This window comes from Salmo trutta, chromosome 20 (assembly GCF_901001165.1).
Source record: "Salmo trutta chromosome 20, fSalTru1.1, whole genome shotgun sequence".
Taxonomy (NCBI): Eukaryota; Metazoa; Chordata; class Actinopteri; order Salmoniformes; family Salmonidae; genus Salmo; species Salmo trutta.
This window is the reverse complement of record NC_042976.1, coordinates 6,466,099-6,476,814: the sequence shown is the minus strand read 5'-3', so window position 1 is coordinate 6,476,814 and position 10,716 is coordinate 6,466,099.

The window sequence follows — 10,716 nt, the reverse complement described above, 5'->3', positions numbered from 1 at the left end:
GGGATGGTATTTTCGGGGTGATGGGAGGTGTTGGGTTTGCGCCAGACGTAGCGTTTTCCTAGATGGCCAAAAAGCAACATTTTTGTCTCATCTGACCAGAGTTCCTTCTTCCATATGTTTGGGGAGTCTCCCACATGCCTTTTGGCGAACACCAAATGTGTTTGCTTATTTTTTTTCTTTAAGCAATGTTTTTTTTCTGGCCACTCTTCCATACAGCCCAGCTCTGTGGAGTGTATGGCTTAAAGTGGTCCTATGGAAAGATACTCCAATGTCCACTGTGGAGCTTTGCAGCTCCTTCAGGGTTATCTTTGGTCTCTTTGTTGCCTCTCTGATTAATGCCCTCCTTGCTTGGTCCATGAGTTTTGGTGGGCGGCCCTCTCTTGGCTAGTTTGCTGTGGTGCCATATTCTTTCCATTTTTGAATAATGGATTTAATGGTGCTCCGTGGGATGGTCAAAGTTTTGTATATGTTTTTTATAACCCAACCCTGATCTGTACTTCTCCACAACTTTGTCCCTGACCTTTTTGGAGAGCTTGGTCTTCATGGTGCCGCTTGCTTGGTGGTGCCCCTTGCTTAGTGGTGCTGCAGACTCTAGGGCAAATTTCAGAACAGGTGAATATATACTGCGATCATGTGACAGATCATGTGACACTTAGATTTCACACAGGTGGACTTTATTTAACTAATTATGTGACTTCTGAAGGTAATTGTTTGCACCAGATCTTATTTAGGGGCTTCATAGCAAAGGGGGTGAATACATTTGCACACACCACTTTTCCATTTGTTATTATTTAGAATTTTTTGGAAAAAAGAATTTTTTTTGACTATTTTGTGTATGTCCATTATGTGAAATCCAAATAAAAATCTATTTAAATTACAGGTTGTAATGCAACAAAATAGGAAAAAACGCCAAGGGCGGTGAATACTTTTGCAAGGTACTGTATAACCTATAATACTCTAACCTATGGTACTATAACCTATGATACTATAACCTGTAGTACTATAACCTATAGTACTATAACTTATGATACCATAACTTATGATACTATAACCTATGATACTTTAACTTATGATACTATAACCTATGATACCATTACCTATGATCCTATAACACTATAACCTATAATACTATAAATCTGTCGACAATTTCCGGTGAAATTGGAGGGCGCACAATTCAAATAAATCATCGTAAAAATTATGGATATTAAACATTTAGGGACATACAAGTGTCTTATAACGGTGAAAAGCTTAAATTATTGTTAATTTAACTGATTTACAACAGGCTTTACAGCGAAAGCATGCCATGCAATTGTTTGAGGACAGCGCCCCACATCAACATATTTTTCAACCAGCCCAGGCTTCATAAAATCCCAAATAGCGATTAAATAATCACTTAATTTTTTAAATCATCCTCTGATTTGCAATCCAAAAGGTCCCAGCTACAACATGCATTGTCGTTTTGTTAGATAACATCCTTCTTTATATCCCAAAAAGTCTGTTTAGTTGGCGCCATTGATGAGTTTAACATGCAGACAAAGGAATCCAAAAAGCTACCGCTAAACTTTGTTAAAACAAGTCAAACTATGTTTCCAACTGTGACTCCCAGTAGCAAAACTCAACATTTTTCCTAGTTTTGGAAGAAACAAGCCTGAAACCTTGAACAAAGACGAAATACCTAGTGGAAGCCATAGGAATTGCAATCTGGGAGCCGGAATTCCAACCCCAATCTGGTTGGTTTTTCATTTGGATTTTGTCCTACCATATCAATTGTGTTATACTCTCATATGTTATTTCAACATTTCTACAAACTTTACAGTGTTTTATATCCAATGGTACCAATTATGTGCATATCCTGGCTTCTGGGCCTGAATGACAGGCAGTTTACTTTGGGCACATCAGTCAGGCGGAAATTCTGAACAAAGGACCCTAGCCCTAACAAGATTTATAATTATAAAACCTATCATACTATAACCTATGATGCTATAACCTATGATAATATAACCTATGTTGTAAAATGGAGGAAGTGGTCAATTGTCAAGAAACATAGTAATTTCTTACAAGGTTATGTTCTATTTAATATTACAATCATTTTTGAATGTGTGAAAATAGATTTACAAGCACAATATATATACAATATACATGACCCAAAGTGTTTTACTAGATAGAGGTGTAATGTTGAGGAGACTAGATATGCCTTTATTTGATAGAGGTCTAATGTTGAGGAGACTAGATATGCCTTTATTAGATAGAGGTCTAATGTTGAGGAGACTATATATGCCTTCATTAGATAGCGGTCTAATGTTGAGGAGACTAGATATGCCTTTATTAGATAGAGGTCTAATGTTGAGGAGACTAGATATGTCTTTATTAGATAGAGGTGTAATGTTGAGGAGACTAGATATGTCTTCATTAAATAGAGGTGTAATGTTGAGGAGACTAGATATGTCTTTATTAGTCATATTTACAAAAAAGTAGATCCTCACACACGGAGTTTGTCATGTCAAAACGTACGAAGCGATAAACAAACAGTCTTCGTTGCTGTCAGTTGCTTCATCAAACTGTAAGGCAAAACGTTTGACTTTGAGTTTATCTACCAGCTGTTCTTTAAGATCGTTAGCAATGTCATTTATACATCTGGCGACAGTGTCATTGGACAGAGGGATAGTTTTTGCAGCACTTGCGTCATCCAGCATGACAGAGACCATGTCTAACGCTGCAGGCAGTATCAGCTCCTCTGCTATGGAGTGGGTTTTTTTGCACTGAGCAATTTGGTACGCCACCTTATATGATGCTAACAGTGCTCGCTGGTTTACTGAAGTAGCATTCACAAAGCGGGACGGTTGTTGGCAATATTCGGCACGTTTTCGCTGAAAAAACTCAAGCGGCTTATCAGCGTGATTGGGGTGTAATGTCTTTAAGTGACGCCTTCATTTTTTTTGGCTTCATGCTGTCCGCTGCCAACATTTTTAGACACAGTAAACATACCGGTCTTTCCTCGTCTCCCACCGTAGTCACAGTGAAGCCAAGCACTACATACGCTTTGTCATATTCCCTCGTCTTAGCTTTCGGGAGACTTACGTTTGTCTCATTATCTCCGTCTCTCTCCGCCTTTCTTTTCATCCCTGTTAAATACTTTTCCATGGTGTCTCTTAAGGTTTTGTTATCTGCACATCATATCTCCTGCTCTGTGCTGTGTGCTCTTGTTCGGTGCAAAAAAACCCTACTCCCTGCGGCAAAACAAAGCATGTTCCCCGGGGTCACACGCGCCCCCCCTGGCATCGCTCCGAGCCCCCCCAGGGGGGCGCGCCCCACTATTTGAGAAGGACTGGGTTAGAGCAATGAAGAGATATTCTGGCAGCCCTGTTTTGAGCCATTTAGAGCTTTTTATATCTTTCTTTGGTGCAGATGACCATATAACTGGACAGTACTCTAAGTGTGATAGGACCAGGAATTGACCATATAACAGGACAGTACTCTAAGTGTGACAGGACCAGGGATTGAATGACCTGATTCAGTGTGCTAGATGTTACATACTCTGAACATTTTCTTGTAACAGTAATTCCCTTACCACTCTTAATAACAGTATGATCTATGTGTTCTGACCATGATAAAGCTGCATACAACATGACCCCTACCAGTTTAGCTTTTTTCACTTGCTCTACATGTGTTCTATTCATCAACACATTCAACTGGGGATCATCAGCAAGCATATATCTTGAACCAAATACAATACATTTAGTTTTAGAAATGTTCAACACCAATTTGTTCATATCAGCCCACTCAGACACCATTCTTAGTTCACTGCTCAGTACATCTGTTAGCTCATTACATTCTGATGCTGCACTATACATTGTAGAGTCATCAGCATACATGACCACTCTTGCTTTGTTCATAGCTGAAGGTAAATCATTAGTTAAGATAGAGCAGTGGGCCTAGGCAGCTTCCTTGAGGAACACCACAATGTATATCTTGACTATTTGAAAAGCTACCATTAAAGAACACTTTTTGCCTTCTCCTGGATAGATAGCTTTCCATCCAGGATAGAGCTGCATCCTTAAAACGTAACATTTGAGTTTTCCTAGTAACATTTCATGATCATTTACATCAAAAGCAGCACTGAAATCCAGCAACACTGCACCAACCAACTTCCTATGATCCATACTCTTTAACCAATCATCTGTCATTTGTGCTAAGGCCATACTCATAGAATACCCTTCTTTGTATGCATGCTGGAAACCCGTTATCAGACCATTACATGAGAAATAATCCTAGATTTGTAGAGATACAATTTTTTCCAATAATTTACTTACCACAGTCAGCAAGCGTATAGGACGACTATTAGCACCAGTGAATGCAGATTTTTTTATCCTAAGGTAGTGGAATAACCTTTGACTCTTTCCGGACCTCTGGGCACACCCCATACATCAAGCATTTTTTTTATATGAGAGATTGGTGTAGATATTTGGTTAGCTGTAACACTAAGCAATTTGGCGTCTAGATGATCTGTACCAGGCGACTTGTCATCCGAAAGAGACAACAGCATTCTTTCTACCTCTTCTCTTTCTACTTGATGAAATTTGAACCTGCATTGCCTCTCCTTCATGATACAATTTATAAGGGCATATGACATGGAGCCATCAGTTGGATTCATAGCATTCCTCAACTTGTCCATTTTGCCTGTAAAATATTAATTAAAGTAGTTTGCGATGTCATGTGGTTTTGTAATAAATATACCCTCTGATTCAACAAATGAGGTGGACATGTTTGAATTCATACCCATAATAGTGTTCAACGTTCTCCACAGGTTTTTCCCATCACCCTTTACTTCATCAATTTTGTGCTGACAGAATCCCTTCTTCTTTCCTTTGTTTAGCTTGGTCACAAGAATTCTTAATAACTTTGCTTATCAAACAAAGTACCAGATTTATCTGCTACTTTTTTTGGCATCATAATGTTGAATCATTCAATTTCTGAGCTCGTCATCAGTCCACGGGGCACCATTTGACCTCACAGTGCATTTTCTTAAAGGGGCGTGCTTATCAGCTATACTCATAAATAATTTCATAAACAAACTTAGTGACATTTCAGGATCATCCTTACTACACACTTCTAACCATTGCACATTCTTAATCTCATTCACAAATGAGACCTGATTGAACCCTCTGTAGGACCTTGGGTAGATTACCTTAGGGCCAGGCTTTGGTATTTTAGTTTTGCTAGTGAGTGCAACCAAGTTATGATCACACCAACCTAGTGCCACTGATACAGCTTTAGAACAATGTTCAGCAATGTTAGTAAAAATGTGATCGATATAAGTTGATGATGTAATACCAGACCTATTAGTGAATGTTCTGGTTGGTGATGTCATAACTTGGGTTAGGTTACATACATTGGGAACATAAATAACTTTCTTTCTCTTTGGACAGTTTGTATTAAAAAAAATCTATATTCTAATCTCCCCAAAAATATATTTCCCTATTTTCCTTAGATACCTTATCCAACATTTCGCAAATTCCATCAAGATATTTCACATCAGCATTAGGTGGCCCACAGCAGCAACCAACTAGTATAGGTTTCAAATGTGGTCAATGCACCAGTACCCATAGCACCTCTAATCCAATCAACATTAAGTCTACGTTGTTTTGCTGGAATATGATTCTGGATGTATTAACTGCAACTCCAACCCCTATATCTATTTCTGTCCCTCCTGAACAAATTGTATCCATGTATAGAGATATCAGCATCCTCAAAAGACGAGTCCAAGTGAGTCTCTGACATTGCCAATACATGAATATTGTTTGACTGCACTTGACAGCATATTTCATGAATTTTGTTCCATAAACTGCATATATTCAAGTGAGCAATTAACAGACCATTATTTGGTATATTTACAGTATTTATATGTCCAAACATGAATCAGTAGTTGGAATCTGCAAGAGGGATACTCAGTGTGTGTGTGTATGTGGGGCTGAAATTACTTGTGTCTGAGGTGTAATGTTGATAAGACTAGATATGTCTTTATTAGATAGAGGTATAATGTTGAGGAGACTAGATATGTCTTTATTAGGTAGAGGTGTAATGTTGAGAAGATTTTAGATGTAAATATGTAGCTCCACAGAATGCAGGGCCAATATCTAACCTCCACATTTCATGCCACACCTGAACTGTCAGATTATGTTGGCTCAGGTATAACACATTAAAATATTGCCCAAATATCGACTATAAAAAAGATTATTGTGCTCTACCGATCTCATGTTTTTATCAACCATCAGCTGATGGTATTAAGGCTAATATATCCCTTGTTTAATATAAAATAATGAAATGTGTTTTTTGTTAACCACCAACACCTTCTTCTATGTCAATAGTAAACATTCACAGTATATAGCTTTCTAATACAGAATACTGTTTAGTATCCACAATGCAATGGGCCCCACAGTGTCAGCAGTGAAATCTCAAGCTTGAAAGTTTTCCTCCGCAATGTGCCATTCATATGTTAGACATACAGTGGATGCCACTTACTGTCTCAGGGTTGTTTGTCTCTTAAAGCACTTTAGTATTTTTATTTTGCCAATATATTTGATTCAATTTTCTACTTTTGAGTTGCTTTCATTCGTTTGATTACGAGATGCCCCACCATTTCATCTTTACGGGAGGTAGCCTACAAACATCCAACCAGCTGTGTTTATGCGTCAATCTAATTGGTGATATGTTGTTCTGTGACAGATATGAGAAATTAAAAGTAGAAAGGGGTTGCATAGCAGCCAACACAATAGATGGTGCGCTGTGTTGGAGTTGCATATGAATGTGGAGGTAAACACTCGGGGATCTTTTTAATTGTATGGTTTGTGATGGTTAGCTCCAGACCTACAGCTGACACAAAAGAGACAGCTTGTTTAATGGACGAGATGAGCCGTCTAGAGACAGTCTGTCACTTCTGATTGGTAGGCCTGTTCTACAGAATAATTGATCTCTCGTCTGCTAATAACCCCACCATTTAACATTCGATCTAAATGGATAGTCTATCAATTAGAGACCTAGTTTCACACATGGCATAGAGATAGAGATGTAGATGCCCCATTAGCTGCTCATTTAGGGGGGTTTTCGTAACGGAGAAAATACATTCATAAAGAGGTTAGGTTACTATACAACAATAGCATCATACGGTTTACAGAAACACATTCTCTTCCTAATAAAAGAGAGAACTTGATTATAACAAATAGTTAATTATTTCCTCTTCCCTTGTGTCTTTACAACAGTAAAAGGCTATGGAGATGTTATGATAAATTAGGCATTGTGTATAGATAGTGTGCTTCGACTTATTAATAAGGTAAGAGTGATAATACTCAAACTCACAATTTTTGAATAATTTCTTGCACGTATATTGAACAGCAGCGTAGAACCCAAAACACAACAATAGTGAGCGTTATGTAGGGTTGAAACAACGGGATTCCATGTTATTATCGGCCCCCCTCCGATTATATTGAATGGAGCACATTGCTATTATTTGTCATCATATGCTAATTACACATCATTAATGTTGGAACTTAATGGCCCCAAGAGTGGGTAATAGGCTGTAAAGCTGAGTTGGTTGCTTGCAGAGAACTGGAGTCTGGGGGAAAGAACACATGCTAATGAAGCCGAGACCTTTTATTTTAGCAGATTAAAAGGGAAAATATCACAACCCTCAAAATAAGCGTTTTGACATCTGTAATTGGAAGAGAAAACATTATTTTGTTCCATTATAGGGAGCAGGAGGCATCAGACCGAGTGTTCTAGGGAGCAGGATGCGTCAGGCCGGGTGTTCTAGGGAGCAGGGTGCATCAGGCCGGGTGTTCTAGGGAGCAGGATGCGTCAGGCCGGGTGTTCTAGGGAGCAGGAGGCGTCAGGCCGGGTGTTCTAGGGAGCAGGATGCGTCAGGCCGGGTGTTATAGGGAGCAGGATGCGTCAGGCCGGGTGTTCTAGGGAGCAGGATGTGTCAGGCCGGGTGTTCTAGGGAGCAGGAGGCGTCAGGCCGGGTGTTCTAGGGAGCAGGAGGCGTCAGGCCGGGTGTTCTAGGGAGCAAGGTGCATCAGGCCGGGTGTTCTAGGGAGCAAGGTGTGTCAGGCCGGGTGTTCTAGGGAGCAGGAGGCGTCAGGCCGGGTGTTCTAGGGAGCAAGATGTGTCAGGTCGGGTGTTCTAGGGAGCAGGATGCGTCAGGTCGGGTGTTCTAGGGAGCAGGAGGTGTCAGGCCGGGTGTTATAGGGAGCAAGATGTGTCAGGTCGGGTGTTCTAGGGAGCAGGAGGCGTCAGGCCGGGTGTTCTAGGGAGCAGGAGGCGTCAGGCCGGCTGTTGTTATAGGGAGCAGCAGGCGTCAGGCCGGGTGTTATAGGGAGCAGCAGGCGTCAGGCCGGGTGTTATAGGGAGCAGCAGGCGTCAGGCCGGGTGTTGTTATTGGGAGCAGTAGGCGTCAGGCCGGGTGTTGTTATAGGGAGCAGCAGACGTCAGGCCGGGTGTTGTAGGGAGCAGCAGGCGTCAGGCCGGGTGTTATTGGGAGCAGGAGGCGTCAGGCCGGGTGTTGTTATAGGGAGAGCTGATTTTCCCTCAGTGCCTTCAGTCAGTTAGCCAAATGACATCTCAGTGCTGCTTTCATTCTTTTAGCTGCACTTAGACAAAATATAGTGTGTTTCCTCGCTCCTCTACTAATTTCAAATTTCCCTGGAGTCTGTGATCTGGCTGCGTGCATGTGTGCGTTCGGTAGCTTAGCAATGTCAAATAAACAGATTCAATTGTACACTGATTCTGAACTATGACCCCACCAACTATAAGGGGAACTGTCAGGACCTGTCTCAGACTGCTCTCACATTGTTTACTATACAAAACCCTCTCTTACGTTTCCTCTAGGAGACAACACCATTCCTTTCTATACTCAAGTGCATCAATATCACTAACTGAGGACCTGTGTATGTGCACATCTGGCCTCCTGCCAAGGGCCTGGCTCAGAGCTGGGAGGAACAGAGAAGTGACAGCTGGTCCAGCATGGCTCCATGTTTGACCCCCAGCACTGTGTGTCCTCCCGGGCGGCCAGCGGCGCTCTGTACACCCACGACATGGATGCCATCCCAACACCTGGCAGGAGGTAGAACACCTTGGAGCCCAGGGTCAAGCTATTCCCACTCTGGGTTATGGATGGAAGGGTAGGCGGAACATGGTATCAGGTCTCTGACACCCCAGCCTCTAGAACCTCAGTGCTCCAACAGGCTCTGAGACCAGTGGGCCTGCTGTAGTGACTGGCCCAACAGGCTCTGAGACCAGGGGGCCTGCTGTGGTGACTGGCCCAACAGGCTCTGAGATCAGGGGGCCTGCTGTGGTGACTGGCCCAACAGGCTCTGAGATCAGGGGGCCTGCTGTGGTGACTGGCCCAACAGGCTCTGAGACCAGGGGGCCTGCTGTGGTGACTGGCCCAACAGGCTCTGAGATCAGGGGGCCTGCTGTGTTGACTGGCCCAACAGGCTCTGAGATCAGGGGGCCTGCTGTGGTGACTGGCCCAACAGGCTCTGAGACCAGGGTGCCTGCTGTGGTGACTGGCCCAACAGGCTCTGAGATCAGGGGCCTGCTGTGGTGACTGGCCCAACAGGCTCTGAGACCAGGGGGCCTGCTGTGGTGACTGGCCCAACAGGCTCTGAGACCAGTGGGCCTGCTGTGCTGACTGGCCCAACAGGCTCTGAGACCAGGGGGCCTGCTGTGTTGACTGGCCCAACAGGCTCTGAGACCAGTGGGCCTGCTGTGTTGACTGGCCCAACAGGCTCTGAGACCAGGGGGCCTGCTGTACAGACGATTTTTAAGTGCTATGCACTTCACTGGTCCCATTCTGTGAGCTTGTGTGGCCTACCACTTTGCGTTGTTGCTTCTTGATGGTTCCAATTCATAATAACTGCACATACAGTTGACCTGGCAGCTCTAGCAGGGCAGAAATTTGACGAACTGACTTGTTGGAAAGGTGGCATCCCATATCGGAGCCACGTTTAAAGTCACTGAGCTCTTCAGTAAGGCCATTCTACTGCCAATGTTTGTCTATGGAGATTGCATGAATGTGTGCTCGATTTTATACACCTGTCAGCAACGGGTGTGGTTGAAATAGCCAAATCCACTAATTTGAAGGGGTGTCCACATACCTTTGTATATACAGCGTAAAAACAACAACAAATGTTTCCTTATCTTTCTTATATCTCTCAGATATAGGACAGACACTTCAAAACAAACTTCATTTAGATTTTTTGGGGGGGACTATCTGTTGTTCCATGTAGTGAATCTATTATTCAATGTGTTTATATTGGCAAATAGCAGTAAGGCCCAATATGTAAGTCATTTTTAATATATTTTATGTTCAAGGGGTCATAAAATTGTAAATGGAATAGCAAAATTATCCTTGTTAAAACAATTCCATATAGCTTGTAAATAATACCCAAACGTACTCATCTTCTCTGTTGTAAATAATACCCAAACGTACTCATCTTCTCTGTTGTAAATCATACCCAAACGTACTCATCTTTTCTGTTGTAAATCATACCCAAACGTACTCATCTTTTCTTTTGTAAATCATACCCAAACGTACTCATCTTTTCTGTTGTAAATCATACCCAAACGTACTCATCTTCTCTGTTGTAAATCATACCCAAACGTACTCATCTTTTCTGTTGTAAATCATACCCAAACGTACTCATCTTTTCTGTTGTAAAT